Raw genomic sequence first — 20,264 nt, forward strand, 5'->3', positions numbered from 1 at the left:
CAATAATTTATTGTCGTAAGCTTTTCCCTTAGTTTGAGTGAATAGAAAAATCTTACATCAATCTACATCATATTGATACAGATCAATCTAGTGTGCAGACCACAGGCAATCAAATACTTGGTTTTTGTATATATTTTTGGAAAATAGATTTTTATTATTATTATTATTTATTATTTTATTGGTCATGTTAAAAAATATAAAGTATTTTTTTAATCATTTACAACCTGCTTGAGCTCACTATTGAGCACGAATTTCCTCTCAGGAGAGGAATGATAGGGGTTAGGCTAATATTTCACTGTGCTGACCCAATGCGGTTGGCAGACTTCTTACACATAATAAAAAAAATCTCAGGTTTGCAGGTTTCCGCACGATTTTTTTCCTTCACCGATTGAGACACGTGTAGTTTAATTTCTTAAAATGCACATAACTTAAAAAGGTGCATGCCTCCGACTGGATTCAAATCTACGCCCTCTAAATCAAAAGCAGAGGTCATATCCACTGTTCTATCACGACTCCCAATAATTAAATTCAAATTAACTTAATGCGACCGGCTCCTAAACTATATTCGGAAATAACATTTCATTGTCGATCGTTCATTATTTCAACATTCGACGTTATTCAATATAGTAAACTCCCTAAAGCAATGGTGTTATAGTATTTTCTGTAACGCCCATTCTGTGTATACGGAGAGCATAATTTTTGTTTTAGAATCCATTTTAGATTTAGACGAGAGATATGAAATCAATCGAACTGTTTTCTAAGATTAAATATAAGGCTAGGTTTAGAACGATCTACAAAAATTTCACGCCCACTACGATTGCTTTAGATATTCTAATATACGAGTGTAACCTACCTACAGTCGATTGTAATGCTTTCTTTTAGTTTACTATTGTAAATAATAGGTAGGTATAACTAGTTTTAGTTCACTACTGTAAAATTTTAGTTACTTAAAAAGAAAAAAAAATTCAAAACATTGGCAAACTCGTTCGTAACACTCCCGATGGACTGCGGGGGCCGGGAGGGGGGTAGCGATGCCCCGCCTACACAGCTTCTTACTCGCGCAGTCTTTCCCCGTCGCCCGCATATCATGGAAGTGTCATTAACCTTGCCATTACAAACTTTTCCAAAGTAAAAGAAACGCTACTGAAGGAATTTTAGTCACGACTGAAAATTTCACTTTTATCATTTCAAATGTGCGCACTGCTAAACCTCCCAACCCACTAACCCTTAATCTAGCAGCGTCGTGGGCCTACGCCCTATATCTCCTCTCCTATAAGGAGGGAGGCCTGGCCCAGCAGTAGGCCGTTAAAACAGGCTCGTAATAATGATCGATGGATGAATGAAACCTCCTAAGCTTTTCACAATTAAAGACGCAAGATGAACATGAAAGCGCACGAACGCATTCAACTATTTTCTGCGTACCTAGGTATCTGGAGATAGGAGTTGGTGTTACGTTCCATTTACGCAATTCCCACAAACCAGTCCAGCACCTGTTAGCCAAAGAGCTTATAAGTGATAAGTACTTTGAATGGAATCCATTACGTACGAGCAGTTAAAAAACGTGTACATTTTGATTATCTTTCGGTTTAAACACTGGATACTAATTGGATCACACCTAACGGTTCAATTGAAAACGGACAAGTGCGAGTCAGTTTCGCCTATCGAAAGTTTTGTACAAATCATTCTTTGTAATAAATCGATAACTATAGATCATCTGAGACTCGTGCTCAATGGTGCGCCGAATATGGGTTGTTAATTATTGGACGAACTCCCTATCATCATGATAGGGAGTTCGTCCAATGCAGTAGGTATAGTTTTTTAAAAGAATGTTAGCAATATCTTATGATCAATATTCCCAAGTAGTCGGAAAAGTCTGTATTAGGAATGGATACGGCAATAGTCCACGGGGCGGCAATCGAACCAGCACCCTTCATTGATGAGCCCAACCGCTATAACGTTGAAGGCTAGTTCGCGGTAAATTTGGGAAAAAGCATGTACCATACAAGGCAACCCTTCGAAATTGTCAAAATATAAACTTCAAGTCCTTCAAAGTAGTAAGTAAAGCCTTATTTTGACAAAGAACATTATTTCCCGACAAAGAACATGGTCATTATAAAACTTTAACGAATATTTTTTTGTAAATTTGGTAGGTATCCCTAGATCGTTAAGTGTTTTTACCCTCCTATCTCACATTTTTTAATCGCAATATTAGTATTTTTGTTTCAAAGAAATTCATATGTCGGAACGTATGTTGTTGCTGGGTCAGTTAGTCTTTATATAACATGTAATCTACGTTTATATGCTTTCGATAAAATTGTTCCCATAGGCCATAGGCGCGTAGTATCAAGTCCGTTATTAATAACTGACGCGTTGAACGTGTAATTTCGCAAACCGCGCTATCATGGGATAGCTTCATATAGGAAAATAATTACGCATAAATGACGTATACGCTTTGGTTAACCGCTGCGGTACAGGTGCGAAAAGTTGTGTGGTAGGTCCAAAAATCGATTCATATTTGAAAATAAATCCTATAGGTATATATGTATAATAATTAACTATTATGTTGGCTTAGTGAAATTCATAATTGACGCGAATTATGTGTAATTTCACAAACCGCGTTATCATGGGATAGCTTCATAGAGAATAATAACGCATAAATGACGTATACGCTTTGGTTAACCACTGCGGTACAGATGCGAAAATGTTGTGTGGTAGATCCAAGAATCAATTCTCATTTGAATATTCATTCTATAGGTATATTTAAATTTAACTACCTATCTCGTGGGTTTAGTGAAATTCATAACTGACGCGAAGAACGTGTAATTCCGCAAACCACGCTATAATAGGATAGCTTCATATAGAAAAATAATTACGCATAAATGACGTATACGCTTTGGTTAACCGCTGCGGTATAGGTGCGAAAAGTTGTGTGGTAGGTCCAAGAATCGATTCCCATTTGAATATCTATTCTATAGGTATATTAAAATTTAACTATCTCGTTATTTTACTTTCTGAATTGTATGTGCGGCTACGGAATTGGGTTTGAGTCCTGGGTTGATTTTTTTGAATATTTGGTCTATTTTCTTTCAAGAAAATGCGTCAAAGAAATAAGAGCGAGCAAGCAAGCAATACGTACGTAAGGCATGACGATCTAGTTCCCCGTTTAATGATTGAAGTAATATTATAAGAAAATTGAAACAGTATTTTGTGTTAAACCTACGAACTTGACATAAGATATTAAATACTTGCCTAATTTAATTGTTGTAAGTTGTAACCCTATAGAAAATATTATATATTAAGTTATTCTTTAAGTTTTTGCATAAGGTTTTGCACAAGCTAAGCATGTTAGTTAATATGTTGTTTTTTTTTGTATGTGTAAAACTATGTAAAAATCGCTAGCAAACGTAAAAAAAACAAGTTTAAGTCATGGACACCAAAGTCAAATCTCTGTGATTTTGTGTCTGTGTAATTTACCTTTTATTTTAAACTTTAATAGGTCAATAAAACTAAATACGAATCGCATGCCTGGTCCTAATCACGATCACTACGAGTAACACCACCGTTAGCTCTTAACGTTTTCTGTTCTGTGATTAACACTATTTTTCAAAGAATATCAGCTATGTCCTTGACTAGTAGTTTCCTTTCTACTTCATCGATATCAGAGTTTTTTAACGACGTACTACATTGCCAAGCCCTCCTCTCCCTGTAGGAGATCCGATATGGGGCAAAAACACACCAAGCTTCTGTAGGGTAGTTGGCTTGGGGTGATAATTTAACTCGACTACGTTATCTGATGTCCACGATATTAAAAGGGACTATTAACTTGCTTTCCGAAGCACGTAAGTGTAACCACACGAACAACCCATCGGGCTGAAAATTTTTACTGATTTCTTAAAAGAAAGTCAGCTTTTTCGACCTAGAACTGTACCAAAATAGCATAAGTGTGGGATCCGGGTTTAGATTTGTTTTTCTACTTGCCTGCTGAATTTCACAGAACTTTTAGCAGATACGTATTAGTAATGCAGGAATTATAGATAGTTTATATAAACACATTAGGTTAAGCCTGTAATGTTTATATATATGTGTGTATAAAATAAATAAATAAATAAGGTTACAAAAAATATATATATAAATATGACATGATGAAAAAATATCTGTATTTTTTGGATATTCACTTTTATTACAATGTAGAGTATAAGATTTTAGTAACACAACAAATAAAAAAAATAGTTCTTCGTTATTCTTATCAATTACTATGATAAATCAAATTCAACTTTCTAAATTACTTGAGCATTAATTATTTTGGGGCAGTAAAGTATAAAAAGTTTATTATGGTTTAATTAATTTTTGGTCACAAAGCAATAGAAACCAGTTCACTCTAATTAGTGTATGGTTGTTAATTGAATTAACTTTTCTTCTATGTCTTTCGTTGACATAGAAGCAATTATTTTAATTGACTATTTTTTGTTTTAAACCAATTATATTACGCTGTTTTCTTAGAAGACAAAGAATTCTTATTAGTTGTTTTAACTAGCGAAAGCCCTGCGGTTTGCATAGTTCTCGGTCTTATTGAAGTACAGAAATGAAAAATAGCCTATATTACTTCTTATGACATCAGCTATCCGTCAGTAAAAGTCCCGTCAAATTCGGTTCAGCCTTTTCAGAGATTAGAAAGGAGTAAACAGACGAATATTTAAAAAATAGATTTTTGGAAATTAAATTTTCTTTTAGTTTAGTTAACGGAATCAGTCTTGTGACTCAAAAGCTTTACGAATAAGTGACCAGACCCAATACTAAAAGATCCTAGGTTCGATCCCTACTAACGGTAATATAAATCCCTATATCCCTAATAAAGGTATATTTGAAGCCTCAATAGCTCAACGGTAAGAGCGGTCGGACTTTTCACCGAGGGGTGGTGGTTCAATCCTCACCGCGTTAGTCTATTGTTGTACCCACTCCTAGCACAGTCTTTCCCGACTAGTTGGAGGGGAATAGAATATTGGTCATATATTATAAAAAATATGGCAAATATTCTTTTGAAAAAAAAAAGAAAAAAATAAAATTAAAAAAAAATAGGATCAATTTATTGAATAGTATCTTGAGTTGATGCATTACTGTGTTGATACCGCCTTCAAGAAGATCAGAAGCACATACGATGATATTGTTCGCTTTTTAACCGACTTTAAAAAAAGGAGGAGGTTATCAATTAACAACTTTTAAAATTGGTTAAGAAATGAAGAAGTTATGAGGTAACAAACATTGAAAAAAAAACATACTTTTTTTTAAGTCGGTACAAAAAATGGGCAACGTAATAGGTAATAAATAATAGGTATAAGATCTCAGTATCTTGTATCTCACATTTCTGATATCCACTTTTAAATTAACCAATGTTCCAGTTACGAGGCGTTTGCTTAGAATTATTTTAAAATAACTCGACATCTTTCACAACGGTACGTTGTACGTTCGCTATTGACCATCGTTAATCTTATTGTCTAGAACAAACCGGTTATTTTTGAATAACAATTGTCACAGGCGGCCGCATTAATAATATTGTCAATTACGTCGTCACTTGATGATAGACACATTGGGCAATGTGACACCTTGTGTAGTTTGTACAGCGTGTTCTAAAATCAGTCAGTTGACATGTTCGTTTGTTATTATTTTTTGTTACAAGTATTAAACAGTCCTTAAATGAAGAATCTGTAGCCAACTATTCCTTGCTTTATGGTAACATCATCATCACTATGAACTCATATTCGGTTTACTGCTGAGCTCGACTCTCCTCCCAGAATGAGAAGGGTTAGGCCACCACGCTGGCCAATGCGGATTGGCAGACTTCACACACACAGAGAATTAAGAAAGTTTTCTGGTACGCAGGTTTTCACACAATGTTTTTCCTTCACCGTTCGAGACACTCGATATTTAATTTCTTAAAATGCAAACAACTGAATAAGTTGGAAGTGCATGCCCCGGATCGGGTTTGAACCCACACCCTCCGGAATCGGAAGCAGAGGTCATATCCACTGGGCTATCATGGCTCATATCATGATATTATAGATTGTATGAATATCAAACATTGCTTTTTTTAAATAAAAATGTATTTTATCCGCATAAATATTCTTACGAAGTCTCGAATCTGTCTCGGTCTCTCTTTCTTACGCGGTAAAAGATAAAGAGCTAAGCAAGATTTACTTGTAGCGATAGATTAAATAAACAGAATGGAATCACACGTAAGCTTTTCACGTTCTAGAGGAGACCGCTTTATGTTATCATTACATCAAGACGTAATCATTATCATTATATTAGTTACATTACGAATGTTTACGTATGTATGTTCTAAGATTTTAGATAAATAAATAATCAGCACATTATATTTTTATATACTTAGTTTTAATTAATTACAGGTTTTAATACAACCTGTATAAGAGACAAGTGTTATTATATGTAGGTAGATAATAGAAAGTAGTCGCCCGCGGACCACAATAAGTGGAAACCAACACATACCGCGGATTCAATTGAATTGCTCTACCATGAGAGTGTACCGTCAGCAAAAACTGTTTACTGTTTACCTATGTATATGACATTCTTTATTCATTTTACAATATAATATTACACGTAGTTAGTTTAAAGGAAATACGTGTTTTATTACATCCAATGTAGATATAATGTTATTTAATTTTAGCGAATGTTAAGCTAAATACATTACTGTTCTCAGACCAAGACGCGCTTTGATTATTTTAATTTTTCGGCTAATTATCACTATTACGAGTATTATAATAACAATACCAAACGCCTTGTAAACTATGCCTAATTGCAATAAATGTGTTTTAATTTAAGTGATGCTCTCTGTCTAATGTACTACTATAGATAGAGAGATAGAGATTGGTGTCAGATTAAACCACTCAATTTGATAAGATTGTCATATGCTCATAATTGTTTAATTGAGGTTAAATACTAACCCGTTTTTTGAAAAATCTTTTACTAACAGAAAGCCAAGATATTTGCGTGTGTCATAAGGTATATTTTCATCATTATCAGCCGATGGACGTCCACTGCTGGACATAGGTCTCTTTCATGGACTCCATCGGCTCTTCGAACTATGTGTCCTGCCCATTGCCACTTCAGCTTCGCGACTCGCTGAGCTATATAAGTGACTTTAGTTCGTCTGCGGATCTCCTCATTTCTGATTCGATCACGCAGAGAAACCCCAAGTATAGCTCGCTCAATCGCCCGCTGAGTGACCTTGAGCATTCTAATAAGCCCCATAGTTATATTTTAGCCTACGGTATTATATATATATATATATATAGTATATATATAAAGTATGTATTATGATAACTGTGCGGGTAAATTCGCGGGACTTGTAAAAAATAAAGTACCTAATGCAAAAGAAACATTAAATAGTATTTTGTCAACAGTACACTAAGATATTGTAACTCGTAATTACTCTAGCTGACTGATTTTTAATTCGATTGTGATACCTGATTTTGTTTAACCATGCGTGGTAGCCACCTCTCTGGACAGATGTCACTGTGGCCCAATTACCTTGTACTTGTGACAATGAGTTTTGTGTTTACTTTGTGTAATAGTTTCTCGATGTTATGACCATTTTGTTACGTTTATATAGGTATATCTACTTTATTTGTGCACCACAATAACAAAAACAAGAGAAATAGAAACATGTTATAATCAGCGAACAAAAGGCGGCCTTATCGCTAATTAGCAGGCAATAGGCAATTGGCAATCTTTAGTCAAGGAACATAAGTAACTTAGGGAAATCAGCTGGTAATATATAACAAAAATACTTACAAAAATCATGGCTTTATAAAATAAATAATTTTCAAAATCGGTTTAGTAGATCCATAGATCATCCTTTACAACCTTACAAACTTTACCTCTTTATGATATTAGTTTACAGATAAGTAGGTAAGTAACGACACCTTCCTAGTTACAACCTAAGAAAGTGATATTTCTGACGTGTGCTTTAATTTTTTTGACTTGTTTAAGTATATTTATTTATATACCTAGTATGTATTGCAAATTTGGGATTTTTTTTACAATCCTACGTGAGCCACTTAAGGGATCTTCTTTGGAATATCCTTTCTTAGATGTCTACGCTATTTTGTTTGTCAAATTTTTGTAGCTATCCGTAGCAATAAATAAATAAAATATGTAAAAAATAATCTAAACTTACAATGACTTTACGTATATGTTACTTAGGTATACGTAAATTATGTTAATGCATAAATCCATGTTGTGTTTTAACACGCATTTTCTTGTATCTGATTAGAATTCAAACCACGTAATATGTACGAACGGACAAACAAATATTGTCGTCATCTATTTTTTACATTCCAAATGAATGTAGGTAGATATAGTCTTGTAGGAACTTATTATACTCATCATTGTCAGACTTTTTTACTGTCCACCATGGTCAGCCGTATATAATCCGTATATCATCATCATCTATCATTCTCAACCCATATTCGGCTCACTGCTGAGCTCGAGTCTCTTCTCAGAATGAAAGGGGTTAGGCCAAAAGTCCACCACGCTGGCCCAATGCGGATTGGCAGACTTCACACACGCAGAGAATTAAAAAAAATATCTGGTATGCAGGTTTCCTCGCGATGTTTTCCTTCACCGTTTGAGACATGTGGTGGAGGCAGAGGTTATATCCACTGGGCTATCACGGCTCATATCATCCGTATATAGTAGAAGGGAATGTGTTGCTTAGACCCATCACTCTACTTCAATGCGGGTTCGTGGGCTTAGGTTGTCAATATTGATTGCATTTTTTATTTTTTAATATTTATCACATAATATAACAATTTTAGACTATAACTAAATACACTACAATACAATACAATCGCTACGTATCAGATTTTATTAATAGGCTAGTTGACACAACAGGGTCTTAAATTGTTCATTAGCGTTGGAATCAAAATTTTTTAATTTTATTTTGACAATACGAACCAAAACGCTGTCGGCCATGATGGTCTATATTTTAAATGTTTCATGACGTCACGTTAACATCAAACCTTTACCAAACGGAATTTAACAAAATTATTAGTTAACTAGCTGACACCGCGCGGTTTCACCCGCGTGGTTCCCGTTCCCGTGCGAATACGGGGATAATATGTAGCCTTCCTCGATAAATGGGCTATCTAACACTGAAATAATTTTTCAAATCGTACCAGTAGTTCCTGAGATTAGAGCGTTCAATCAAACAAACAAACAAACTCTTCAGCTTTATCATATTAGTATAGATTACTTTTTACTTTATTACTGCAATAGACGTCTTTCGACTGAAAATGGTGATGTATATAATTACCTAATCTATTTAATATAATGGTATATTTAAGTTGTTCACATATTAAAATATTTAAAAGATTTATTATATGTATTTTGTACACAATATAAGATATAGTATGCGATAATGTTTCAAGTCAACAAACAGGTCTCTAAATTATATATTAATGCGAGTAAAATCTCACTCGTCTCAATTCAAGTACCACTTTCAAGTAGCCAGAGGTGTTTATAGCTAACGGCTACGATGAGACTAAAGGTCGTAGCTCATTGGAGCCGGCACCCGACCCGCACCGCCTCGCCTCGAGTGGTTAATATTCTTCGTATGGATTTAAATTTACATACCTAGGGCCAAACGCTGGTAGACTACTCGGCAATTCGTTGACCACGCGCGGTACACTGGTCACAACGCGGCGTCCACCCGTAGTCCACCTGTCGACTACAAGTGGATGCCTAGCGACGAAGCGGTGCGGGTCGGGCCCGGTGGCTCTAATGAGCTATGACCTTTAGTGATGCTCTGCGAGTGATTCGAACGGATGGGAGGTTTACTTCCACTAAACAGTTCAGTTAAGTGGAATTAATCTGTTATTTACACGCCATTTTATAGCAAATCTTGATCTCTGTTATATTGTTCTTGTAGATGGGCAATGGCTCACTGCTTTGAGCTGTCACCAAGCTTTAGTAATGCAGACCGCTAATCTAAGCGTGTCAACCTAGACTCAAATCATACCGGATCACCAATCAAGTTTCGGTTTTCATATTGCAACTATGACAGCAATAGTTACTCTACTCTGCTTCTGCCTTCAGGCCTCATCAGGCGATGCTTCTGCGCTCGCCAAAACCCGCTGAGGTATCATTAAGGAGCCTACGACACTTGCACAATCAGAACAAAAATTTGGTCGTTGCTACGAGTATATTTACAAAGTCGTACCCTCACAAATTGACGAAATATCTTTACTAACAATGCAGGTATCGTATAACAATCGTATTGTCGTGTCGTCAGTTGTAAAAAATGCGAATCTCGTAATAAGCGACATCCGAGCGGGTTTGCGTAAACGCGCCCGCGCCATTTCCCGCGATTACGCCACCGCGGGCAGTAAACGAGATTTTTCTCCCAACCCGTCTACATTCCCACTAATCTGTGACTCATAATCACGATCCTTTTCTTACGAAATTGTGGGAAATTGTATGGTGCGGCAACTTTCACTTTTAAGACGATGCGAGCCTTAAGGCTCGCACATACTGGCGCTATAGCATATATTGGACATCTTTTGACGGCCTCCGTGGCGCAGTGGTATGCGCGGTGGATTTACAAGACGAAGGTCGTGGGTGCAATCCCCAGCTGGGCCGATTGAAGTATTCTTATTAGGTCCAGGTCTGGCTGGCTAGTTACCACCCTACCGACAAAGACGTACGTTCGATTTAGCGTTCCGGTACGATGTCGTGTAGAAACCGAAAGATGTGGATTTCATCCTCCTCCCAACAAGTTAGCCCGCTTCCATCTTAGATTGCATCATCACTAACCATCAGGTGACATTGTAGTCAAGGTCTGACTTGTAAAGAATAAATAAAAAAAATCATACATCATTATCATCTAAGTCAATCCAGTTTTGTATAAGATATAAAATTGGACTCAATACAAACATGTCATTGTTATTTTATATTTTGTAAAATTTATACCTTTAATGCCTACTCCAGTTAAAAGACCTTGTGAACGCCACTATTCATGGATGGCCTTTAACCTTCACTGGAAATTTATGATAATAATAGGCTTCATAAACTATTTATTTTTAATTTAAATTTCTACTAATATTATAAAGCTGAAGAGTTTGTTTGTTTGTTTATTTGATTGAACGCGCTAATCTCAGCATCTACTGGTCGGATTTAAAAGTTCTTTCAGTGTTAGATAGCCCATTTATCGAGGAAGGCAATTAGGCTATATTTTATATCCGCTTTCCTACGAGAACGGGAACCACGCGGGTGAAACCGCGCGGCGTCTACTAGTTTCTAATAACCGAATTACAAAATTTAAATACATAATATTATTTTTTGTTACAGGTCCAAAAGCTTTGCAATCTTCATTACACTTTAATTTGAGAAGTCCAAGTAAGTATAATTTTAGGAAGGAAAAGGAAAATTTAAGTAAAACATAAATAAAACTATATCGCCTTAATTGGACCGATGACTAGACAAAAATATTCCCCCACATTCTTGAGATCGGCGTTGTCACCGATTACTCATGTAAAGGCTTCTTCGAAAACAATAACCAGTCTCCGGTTTCTGAGACACCGATTAAGGTAACGAATTAAATTTCATTGGGTTACATTGTTTTTCTTTGTTAACAAAAATATTGTTTAGGTTATCAATAATTTTTGATTATCAATAATTTATTCAATATTTCCGTTTATGGACTAAACTGAAGACTGATTCTGATTCTGAGATACCAATTAAGGTAACGAATGAAATTTCATCAGGTTACATTGTTACCGTAAAGAATAAACCTGTTGTTATCAAACGGCCATGCTAAGTATTAAACTGCGATTTTATGATTGGTAACGAATATCTTATTTCGTGTTATATTAACAAAGAATATTTAAATACATAAATAATAACGATTAAAGTTAATTTTTAGAATGAATTATGAGTAAAAAATCTATAATGAAAATCTCAGAAAGGTCATAAGAGTTAACTTTACCATCAAGATCGCAGCCATTTTCTTTGTTAACAAAAATACTGTTTTAAGTTATAATATCTAATTTTTGATTATCAATAATTTATTCAATATTTCCGTTTATTCACTGAATGTTTATTTTAACGGTATTATGTTTAATTCTTTCATTAATTTCATCATAAGAATTTTAATAATTTATGTTCACTACAAAAATAATGTTTAGTTGTCGAGTAATTATGACTATAATTGATATTTAATCGATGATCAACATTACAGAAACTAAGGACAAACCTTTTTCCTCTTAGCCAAACTGGACTTGACCATTGACCCTAAAATGAATCTATTGTTGAGATACACAGGGTCATAAATAAAATTAAAACCTACGCACCGACCGCCGAAATCAGCAGTAACCGATACGAATCGATTACAAACTTTGTTCCGTGGAAATTCTGTTTAGTCACACACGCTCGAATGTTTAATTGCTTGCTGTGTTTTGTTGTAGGCAGCTTACTTATTAATTAAAATTTTATCATTAGGTATGATTTTAGTCGCTATATTATCTGCTCTTATTGTTGTTTTAATTTTTTGACAATTTTCTTAAGAAATATGAAGTACAGCACTATTTAGATATATCGGCACACATAAGCAATGTATGGTATGGTCACTGTCAGGTGTGAGTAACCTACAAATTACACACGTCGTCTCAAAGATTAATTCTGAGTATTACCACAATAGAGAAATCTTTACTCTGGTATTACTGCCTTCAGTTTGACCCGCGATCCAACAGCTAAACGAAAGCTTAAGATTTAAAAGAAGTTAAAGCCGCTATACCTATATTTTATTTTATTACTATTCACTTAATTTCATGCTTAACTGTTATTGTTTATTTAAACAAGATCAATGGTTTCAGTATTCTACATAGCATTTTGTGATCAATTTCAAAGTTTTAATCTTTTACTATTTCAGCCTTTACCATTATTATTTGGTTACTTACATTTTTTATAACTATAACTGATATATAAACAACATTCGTTTCTTTGTATATTTTGTTTCTTTTCCAAGAAATTAACTGTAGCCCGAAGTATATATAAAGGAAATATTATCTATGGAACAGTATCTATTGTATGCGCATCCGGATAGCGTTATGTACATATATCTGGTACCTCTATTAAATATAACATAACATAAATTACAGATTAAATCCAACTATCATCACCGAACATAAAATGTACGGAACCAACCGCCTCATTAGTATTGTCAAATTTACAATACATGTCCACAGTTGACTTAAACTTAATCCCGTTTGCTTTCTCACACCGCTTAGTTATAATATCTATTAGCATTTTGAACCCTATTTCAATGTATTAACGGTCAATGAGATCCGGTACAATGGTATGACGTATTCATAAGCGGTAAAGGCTTTAACGGATAGCACTTTAAGTATAGGCTGTAACAAATTTCGAATTAATAATATTCTTGTACAACGAGGTTCTTATACAGAGTGTTTTATTTATAGCTCCTTTTAAATTGCTGTTAGATGAAAATGGGTAATAAACCATTATCGTCTTATTACTCGTACACTTATATAATTATAACGATGTGTTTTGATCATCTATTTCGTCCAACTTTATCCTCTTTAGTACTCTTTTTTAATGCTAGTAGTTAAACCAAATAATTGTATACAACTGCGCCTTGAAATCCTTTCAATACGTATTATATTTCTTAGTTATGGTTATGTACACTTGACACATATTTTTTAATGTGGTCATTTGCATATATAGTCTGTTATATCAATAAAAAAATGTAAAAAATTAAAATAACATTGCTCGAATTATGTACGAACAAGGAAAAGGATATTGTTATTGTTTTTAACAATGCTGCTTCTATTGAATGAATAATTAATTATTTTTAAATACATAAACCTATTATTATTCTATATAACGATACTTTTATAATATTTAGTTATATAATTCAAAGGTTAATTAATAACTTACAGGGATCAAGTAAATAACGAGACTATGGCAATAGTTTCGGACATTGTTGCAATTTGCTTACTTAAAAAAATCCATATTTTCATTCTTCTATTAAATTATAATATGTATGTAAATATCTTTCAAAATAATTATTTTGCAGCAACCTGTATATGCTCATGAGCACACCTGCTACGATGGCCGAAATAAATAACCCAATCGGAGTGAAATTCATTTTGTCCCAAATAGAAAGCCCCATTGTAGAATCGAGTGATTAATCGACAATGCATTTTGGTAGCTAATCTCAATCGATTTACGATAGCCATCTATCGATTTGATATCGATAAAACGATTGTATTGAAATATTTCCGTAATCATAATCGGTTTCCATTGAATGCTGTTATGGAATGGTATTCGCTTGGGAGGAGTGATTTCACTATCGTGTTTAGGCAAGCTTAACGCTTGGTTTTATTTTATTTTATTTAATGTTCTTAAAAGTCATTTTTAGAGGGACCTTTAATCAGATAAATTATATAAAAGAACTTAATTTCGTCTAACCTAATTAAATATTCCTATAGCGAATGTATCATTAATTATTTTATCTAAAAGTATATTATTATTTTCGGTTTTGTATATAATTTTTTGTATTTGTTTTCACTGGAAACTTACGTAAAGTTGTTGAGTCAACATACTCTGTACTCTAACTACTTTTTTTTAAACTTCCATTGAAAAAAGTACGTTGAGTGTAACTGGTATTTTTGCTCATGTACTAAAATCAACTTAGTGCATTTCTTGTTCGGCCGCATTTCTCTTCATTGATTATCTATATAATAATAATAATAAATGTTTTATTTAGCTGAGTACACATAAAAAAATACAACATAAAATAAAAAAAAAACGTAAGACTAGACTAAAATAAAATTTAAATTTAAAAAAAAGTTATTTTGGATGTATCTCAGAACCTCGGTGACTTACAACTTGGCTTCCTGGCGAGCGATCTCTTCGTACATCTTCGTTCAAGCCGCGATGTCAACGCTAATGTTCACGGATTTCCAAACTAAGAACGAAGTACCTGTTTCTTCGTCTAAATCACCCCAAGTATTTGCAAATGTTTGACCACACACGTCGTGATAACGCAAATATTCGGATTATTGCGACTTGTGCGGCCAAGGCATCAAAATTAAGGTTCAAATTTTTCCTTTAAAAAACAATAGCTTCTTTTAAAAGACTGGTAAAAATGTAACTCTGCCCTATATTAGCTTTTGATACAATCTCGAGTACTCCGTAAATGAGCCAACCTACCGCGCTACAAGTGATCTCATTGTCAAAGATCAAATGCTAAGATACAATGACAATCAGTGACGTCTGTTTGCTTGTCTGATGGTCGGGAGCTATCTGCGCGGCGGACAATGCGAGATCAGTGTCGCCATGTATTTATTACCGAGTTAAGATGACGTTTTTAAGATACAGTTTTGAGAAATAGATTTCTTCTTCAAACGGTATCTTTTTTTCTGGTTCAAACGGTAGGTACCTATATCTTTTTAGTAGATTTCAAGTGGAACGCTCTTAAGTTATGAAATGTTCAAGGTGTTCACAAAGTAGATGTTTAATAGTTTAGGGCTAAATAGACCTCCCTGTAAAATCTCAAAAAAAGAAATATAGTAATACAATTTTGTAGCGCATAATTTCAAAAAAGCAATTTGTTTCGTGAAGTTGACTGTCTAGTTGTTAATTGAACAGTAATAAAACTATAAAAAATCATAAGTTGCTGTCTGAGACAAAAACATTCATCTTCATCATCATTATCAGCCTGCTGCAGGACGTCTGCTATTATAAAGTATTTCAAACACCACGGGGTTAAGCCTCAATCATCTAACGGCTCCTGGCTTGATGTCATCGGTCCACATAGTGTGGTCTCGATTGATACTGCTATATCTAATGTAGGGTCTCAAATCCAGCGTCTGAATTATAAAGTAACTAAGCTGACTCTTGGATCAGATAATTTAGATACACAAATTCAAAGAAATAAAAAATGATTATACGTACTTATCCTCCAGAAGCCGGGTAAAAACAAACACAGACATCGATTTAAAATCTTGATTCCCTGATCACAATCCACATGCGCCGTCTGCTATGGGCAAGGCCCATTGGTAATTGAACATAAAATGTCCCAAAATTAATGCACCAAGCAATCAAGTAGCGACAGTGTCTTAATCTTGCCCCACCGTTATCATAAATCTCAATCAGATAAAGCGACATTTAGGATTTAATGGCTCCGTTTATTAATGCTCTGTCCGCTACGGAATCGAACCCGCCTCGTGGATGGAAATGCCTTTGTTATCTCTAGATGGTAATAGGGTATGACTGGTTCAGTTAAATGGAAAATGAGACTTATTAGGCTGTGAGTATTTTTAATTAGTATCTACGTATGTTATAGTACCTTACTCCGGATGGATAGAAATTATTAATTAGCTGTGGACATTTAGGTGGCTTTTGATTTTCTCTAGAAATATAGAATCAGCGTTTAATATTACATTATATTGTACTACTTAACCGGTTTTTTTAAGAAAGCTTTTTGGCTCTCGTTTATTTTTTTTTATTTTTAATTTTTAACAAAGTTGATAAAATACAAAATTCATACAAATGTAATACAAAACACTATTAAAATTGTAAAAAAAAAAACCATTCTTCTTGCTGCGGGGCATTTGAGTGCCCAAGCAACCGGTGTACTGTACTGTTTTTCTACTTTTACATTTTCAGAAACTTTATTATTACTAGCATTGTATTTCATGAGCAAGTTCTAAATGTTTTGCTACTATAAGATTTTCAAAAACTCTAATATTAGTTTGCATTGATTAGATCAACATTCGCCTTTCCCTCTAAATAAGCGAGAAGTCTGAACTAGGTGTTTCAAGAATTTTGTCTATATGTAAAGGTTTTATGACGCCATCTGCAAGATCTTAATGACAAGAGCGCAAACACGTCAAACATTCCATGACGCAACCGAACTTTTGTCAGCGCCTCCACAGCGGTCAAACACGCTTCGCAAACACTTCGAACTGTCAGCTTCTATTGTATTTGCGGTACGTGGACCGATGAAGGGACAACTTTAGATGCGGCAATTACTGGACCGCCGAAAAATTTGCATTTATTTATTTGATTAAATTAATCTATAATCAGTGATATTTTGACTCTACTATCAATCGGAAGGAAGATATTACTGTAAAAAACGACAAAAATATAGTAAATATTGTACAGTTGTTTATTTGTTTCAAGTAATAATTCATAAAAAATAAAGTATCAATAGGTTTTAGTTCTCTACAGTAACAAAGTAGAGTAGAGTCGTGATAGCCCAGTGGATATGACATCTGCCTCCGATTCCGGAGGGTGTAGGTTCGAATCCAGGCCGGGCCATGCACCTCCAACTTTTCAGTTGTGTGCATTTTAAGAAATTAAAGAAAATTAATTTAAATTAAAAAAAAAAATTAAATTAAAATTAAAAATAAAAAAAAAATCTTGTGTCTCAAACGGTGAAGGAAAACATCGTGAGGAAACCTGCACACCAGAGAATTTCTTAATTCTCTGCATGTGTAAAGTCTGCCAATCCACATTGGGCCAGCGTGGTGGACTATTAGCCTAACCCCTCTCATTCTGAGAGGAGACTCGAGCTCAGCAGTTAGCCGTATATGGTTTAATTTCAGAAACAGTAACAAAATTTATAATTTCACAATTTAAACACGGAGTTTTACTTTGACTTTATAATCAATATTTTCAAATCTAAGTTAAAATAATCGTATTCGATATTAGACAAATAAACTGAGTACAATCATTAATTCAATAACAATATATTATAGCCGTAAAGCAATTTATCGCATTTATGTTAAACACTAAACAACATTTCGCGTTACAATATCCATCCGTTGATTTGCGTAAACCGTTAAAGTTAATTCGATTAGATATTATTGATTTATGAAATCGTATGACAAATTAGTTATTATTTGCTGTCTACAATATTTGTATGTATTATTTAGTAAATAGGTATAGCATAAAATATTTCTTTTGTGTGTACCAGTAAATAATTAAGTCATCTTTGCATTTTCTGCTCCGAGTATCTAGTGAACCCCAACTAAAGGTTCTGGATACCGATTGCGTGAGAACAATAACGTGAAAAGCTATTTTTGTATAAATTTATAATTTGAATAAAATTGTATTAATTTACTTTTACATACTTTTAAATGATATTAGATGGGTTCATAATTCCTGGAATTACGCTTATTATTGAATTATAAAATCGGGCATTTTAGGAGGCTATATATCATCATCATCATCATTATCAACCCATATTCAGCACACTCTTGAGCACTAGTCTCCTCTCAGAATATATATACAGGATCTAAATACAAGACGACCTTCACCGAGCTGGTTATTAGATGAAAAGCTTTTTTTTATCAAATTAAATAGGTTTTGTCAATGAAATGCGTTAAAAAATTCAGTCCAAGATATGAGATTATGTTTGGAGTTTCCAGGTCGTCATATTACTTCGATCTTACCACTAGAAAGGAGGTTCTAGAATAAGTAAAGTTAATCCCTTTTATACCTTGATGCCTTGAGCCTTGATAGCCCAGTAAGAGCCTTAATGACACAGTAAGAGCTTTGATAGCCCAGTGGACATGACCTCTGCCTCCGTTTAAGAAATTAAATATCAAACTTTTCTTAGTTCTCTGCGCATGTGAAGTCTGCCAATTCGCATTAGGCCAGCGTGGTGGACTATTTAGCCTAACCTCTTTCATTTTGAGAGGAGACTCGAGGAGACTCAGCCGTGCCGAATATGGGTTGATAATGATGATGATGATGAATCCTTTTTTGAAGTCGTTTAAAAAGTTACATGTTTTGTCGATACCACCTCCATTCACCTCAGATGTTTCGCGGATGCATGTCAGTCAATATGGCCGAGCTAGGCACACAGCCTTTGTCTGCCCACCGGCGGACAAAAGGCGTGATGTCATAGAGTGAGTACACACACTACATGTGTACAATTCGCGAGATGTAGTACCACTAGAAAAGGCACTGACTCACTAAATTTTATATATTGTTACACAACATTTTTATTGTAACAAAAAATTCCGCAATGATGAAAAAGTATAGATGCTGGGTTTTTTATGATGGAACTCATATAAAGACTTATTACCTACCACAAATGTTTTGTCATTGAAAATGTATCGTCTATAGCCAGTGGCGAGTAAAATAGTTTTTCCTTATAAATATTACATTTGACGACCTCTTTGGCTCAGTTTGTAGTGCTGTGGATCTCAATAGTGAGGTCCTTCGGGAGGGTTCGAAACCCAACTTTAAGTTTAAGAATCAGTTTATGATTTAATAATTTCTAAATTGGCTCAAATCTGGTCTGGTAAGGTAGGCATCAGCTGTGGTTAGATTTTTTTTATTCTTTACAAGTCAGCCCTTGACTACAATCTACCTGATGGTAAATGATGATGCATCCTAAGATGGAAGGGGCTAACTTGTTGGGGGGAGAATGAAAATCCACTCACCTTTCGGTTTCTACACGACATCGTACCGGAACGCTCAATCGCTTGGCGGTATGTCTCAGAGGCATGGGTACAATAAACTTGTACCTCTTCTAAATAAGCACGCTTCCATCTTAATGGGTATGACTACATCGTCATTTAACATCAGGTGAGATCGCCCCGATCGCGATCGAGTCAAGGGTCGAGTTAACCTATCATTGATTTAGTAGTTTATTGGTTAGGTAGGTACTATACCAAAAAACTGTACAAATTAGAAAAAAACACGATAAGAAAAAATGCAGATAGTTAACAGTAGCGAAGGCTGACATTTTTTATTGGTTTATTGTACAGATTGTAGATATGTTGTAGTAATATTACACACCTATTTTGAGTGTATAAAATCTTAATATATAAATGCGAAAAGTCATTCATCACGAAATCTCAAAAATCGCTTGTTGTACAAAGATGAAATTTGGCAGGGAGGTAGTTTATAGATAATAGAGGTCCACTAAAAACGGACTTTGCGAGAGTGTCGGATTAAGGAGGTCTAAAGGCGGACGAAGTCATGGGCGTCCGCTACAAAATTATAATTATGAATATGTACGAGTATGTACGGATTTTTGAAAGGTAAGCCGCTAGGAATCGGGTTGTTTAGACTCCTCGCTGCTGGTAGATAATAATATTATGATTACAAAACATTGTCACAGTGAATATTTTAAATTCCCCATTACACAAGATAAACAATATGGCGGCAACAGGCGATAGTATCAGACGCCCTGCGGCGGAATCGCA

General features: G+C 34.6%; 1 protein-coding gene across 4 annotated transcripts in view; it reads left to right on the forward strand.

Moving 5' to 3' along the window:
* Positions 1 to 20,264, forward strand: part of LOC112051487 (transcription factor Sox-5) — a 374,453-nt gene that overhangs the window by 45,796 nt on the left and 308,393 nt on the right. For 2 of the 4 annotated variants that reach the window (XM_052888794.1, XM_052888796.1), the window contains exon 2: positions 11,365 to 11,412. The exons of the other annotated variants lie outside the window; for them this stretch is intronic. The gene's annotated coding sequence lies outside the window, so the exon portion shown is untranslated. The remainder of the gene's footprint in view (positions 1 to 11,364; positions 11,413 to 20,264) is intronic. 4 annotated transcript variants of the gene reach the window in all.

Source organism: Bicyclus anynana, chromosome 23 (assembly GCF_947172395.1).
Source record: "Bicyclus anynana chromosome 23, ilBicAnyn1.1, whole genome shotgun sequence".
Lineage (NCBI taxonomy): Eukaryota > Metazoa > Arthropoda > Insecta > Lepidoptera > Nymphalidae > Bicyclus > Bicyclus anynana.